This window comes from Carlito syrichta, unplaced genomic scaffold (genome assembly GCF_000164805.1).
Source record: "Carlito syrichta isolate Samal-C Ts95f unplaced genomic scaffold, Tarsius_syrichta-2.0.1 Scaffold111653, whole genome shotgun sequence".
Classification (NCBI taxonomy): Eukaryota; Metazoa; Chordata; class Mammalia; order Primates; family Tarsiidae; genus Carlito; species Carlito syrichta.
In genome coordinates this window covers 154,055-157,455 of record NW_007055749.1, presented here as the reverse complement: position 1 = coordinate 157,455, position 3,401 = coordinate 154,055, and the positions used below count along the sequence as shown (strand labels likewise).

The window sequence follows — 3,401 nt, the reverse complement described above, 5'->3', positions numbered from 1 at the left end:
CGGTTCCCGGCGGGTGGCCCAGTTGCACGTGCCGCGCGGAGAGGGCACCGGGCGCGGAAAGGCCGCCCTTCGCCCCAGCGGGGATCCGAGGCCCGAGGCCGGGCACAGAAGGCGCGGAAGGCCAAGGCGCGCGTCCCCACGCTCTCGTGATGGGTTTGCCTCGTGCGCCTGGCTGGATCACGGGGGAGCCCGCGGGCTCCCGCGCCCCGACGCCTGCCGCCGCGCCGCGTCCCGGAGGGCGCTGCACCCCGAGAATGGCCGCTGGAGGATCATGCACATTCGCGCTCTCGCTCCAGTTAGGTCGCAGCCACCTGTTCCATGTGAGACCTCGGGAAAGCAAGCCTGAGCTTAGGCATGGACGGTGGTTCAGCACCACGCGGGGTGCGCTCCCGGGTCCTCACGTCTCCAGCCCCCGGCTCTGCAGAGCCAAGAGACCGGAGTTCGCAGCGCCGAGACCCGATCTTATCCGCTAGAAGGAAAACATACTCGTGTGTGAGACTTGTCTCCTTGAGCCCAAAGGCGTCGAAAGTATCTGCGTTGTGTGGAAATATACAGAAGAATCTGTATAATCGGCTGTGACCCTTATTCTGTTAAACTGTCGGGCCAAAAAGATTTGATTTCATATTGTCCATTTGGAGATCACGTTTCTTTCTCACGTTAGAGGTCATAAAAAATGAGTCTATTCCGAGGTGACGTCAGAAGGATGTCGTCCAAGAACACATCTGCCAAATACTAGGCTAGTTCAACTGCATTAATTTCATTTCAATTCAGTTCACGTCGATAAATATGTATTGGGTCCTTGTACTTGCTGAGAAACTGCTAAATTTTGGGTAGTGAGAGCAAACCGATGACGCTGGGCCCGTTTTCTTCTGATTTATTGTATACACCTTATTTCAGAGAAGTGTTCTGGCTCCAGATAATCCTCTTTAGATTCTTTTCCCCTAACGTTGCTATTTTGAATATTCCTAGAAGAAACAACCAAACTGCTTGTCTTGGAATATTGTATCCGTATCATTTCTATTTGCATTTCAGTAGATTATGGTTTTTGTGTGATGATGGTTTTAACAATATTGGGCCACTATATCCTTCTTAGGCTTACTTCCTTTATAGGAAGTGTAAGCACTTAATGGCAGAGTGATTTTGCCCTTAAAATTGTGGAAATTATCCTTTTCCTGTTTGTCATAATGTGTCTATTTCACTTTTTTTTACTAATCCAGAAATTGACAGTCAACTGTGATCCAACTGTGTAATTAGTTTCTAGGAATTCCTCTCTCTTACAGGTAAAGTATCACAGAAACACACACACACACACACACACACACACACACACACACACACACACACAACTTTGCATTTGGATTTAAAATGTTCAGGGCTTCATTGTTGCCAGATTTCCTATCTCAAGGCTATCAATTCATTTGAATAATAAGCAAAATAATCAGCCTCCTTTCAGGCTCTAAACTGGATTTAAAAGATTGACGTTTTTTAAAACTCAAATCGAGTCGGGCTGCAACTGCATGCCCAGAGGGACCTGAATCATACACACACTGGATAATGAAATACACTTAGATTTTATTAGTGGATAATTCATGCTCAGAATCTTGGAACAATAATAGAATTAAATAAACAACTGGAAGAAGGAACCAAATAAGTCAGGAGATAAAATTATTTAGCTAAAGTTAGAATGGAAGTAAGGAGCTGCATTTTAAAATTTTGAACTTGGCCATTAACTTGTTAGAAGAGATAGAGAATCAAACATGAAGACTGGTGAGGAAGGAAGGCAAGAATCTTCTAGAAGTAATATGAATGCAATAGGCAGAAGGGTTGTGTTGTATGTGTGCTTATTGTATCAGGAATCATAAAAAGGGGCATGCCTGATTCAAGATGTGTAAAGATCATCTCTTATTAATGTACCCTCCAAGTTAAATTCTTTAACCCCAACAATTTCCTCCCACTTCTTTCAAAAATCACATAATAAAACTATATATATATATATATTTTTTTTTTTTTTTACAAAAGGCAGTTAAAAGGTTATAGTATGAACTAAATTGAAAATTTTCAGTGAGCCTTTGACATTCGAGAGTAACGCAGACACTTCATTCTACTGATTAAGTATTGCTTTTCTTTCATGGAGATAAGATCATTTCTCATTACCCAAGCAAACTTCTTGATCCTCATTTTTGGAGGTTTCTAGAAACAGTAAGTCGAACAAACTGAGCCTGCAGCTCTGGGGAGTGGCAGGCAGGGTGGAAGGGGAAAGGCTTGTAGCTGTCATTTTAGGATCCCACAATAAACATATCTCTAAAAGAAGAAGCGATGTGTGCTTTAATACATTGCAGAGTATTGCTTTCCAGGATGTTCCCCCCTCTAGACTGGGAATTCCTTCCAAGGCAGGGGCTGGTCTGATTAAAGGCATCTTCTCAGAGCCTCTCACCAGGCCAGGCACACAGTGGACGCTAAATAAGTGTTTTTGGAAAGATGGGATGGAGATACAAAGCATAATACAAATAAGGATGAATTTCTGTGAGACCAGCAGTACTAGAGACAATGGGAAATGTTGAGACCCCGATTTACAGGTGGAAACATCCAGGAAAACGAGAAAGAAGGCAACATAATGCTGTTGATTAGAGCAAATGTCTCCCTCCTGACTTCAATTGTTGGTTAGTTTCACGAGCGTATGCACGTCCGGGGAAGGGAGGAGTAATTTAGCTTTATAAGAGTATTGACCAAAATGGGACTCTTGACCAAAATGGGACTCTTGCGTCTGAGAAACGAACTGCGAGGCTAGGGCGCCAAGGGCGGGGCGGAAACAAGGATCTTTCACGCCTCCTATTCAGAGGGCAAGACAGGGAGTCAGTCTCAGACTACATTTCCCAGAGTGCCGCACACGGGCACGAGAGGGCGTGAACGCCACCTTGGCGCGATGCTCCTCGGGAGTTGTAGTCTCACTCGCTCCGCGGGCGCGTGGGTGCCGCGCGGCGGTAAAACGAGCCCACGTGATCGGAAAAGCCGCGGTTTCCCTTTGAGCCGGAACAGGATGACTGCGTTGACCGACGCCGGGCAGCCGGCGGACCAATCGGCTGCCTAGAGCGAGACGTTGGCGTTTGAAATCAGCCAATGGCACGCCTGCGCTGCAGCTTCCTCTCCGCCTCCTTCGTCCAGCCCGCTAGTGCTCCGAGGGAAGCCAAGAGGAGGCGGCGGGAGCGGCGCGCGGCCGAGACGTCGCTTCTTGCGCGGAGCCCAAGGTAGGGAGGCGAGGCGACCGGGCGCAGGAGCGGACTCCCCGGGGACTCCCGGGCCTGCAGTTGGCAGAGCCGTGTGCAGGGGATGCCGGTCCCCTTCTTTTGTTTTCCCTTTATCTTGGAGCGTCCGGGGCGACGGACTCCGGGAGGGGCGGGAGG

General features: G+C 47.9%; 1 protein-coding gene across 2 annotated transcripts in view; it reads left to right on the top strand.

The window, feature by feature from the left end:
- Positions 1 to 3,011: 3,011 nt before the first annotated feature.
- The window catches only part of BUB3 (BUB3, mitotic checkpoint protein), an 11,275-nt gene continuing 10,885 nt past the window's right edge, over positions 3,012 to 3,401 (top strand). For both annotated transcript variants that reach the window (XM_008070587.2, XM_008070583.2), the window contains exon 1: positions 3,012 to 3,245. The gene's annotated coding sequence lies outside the window, so the exon portion shown is untranslated. The remainder of the gene's footprint in view (positions 3,246 to 3,401) is intronic.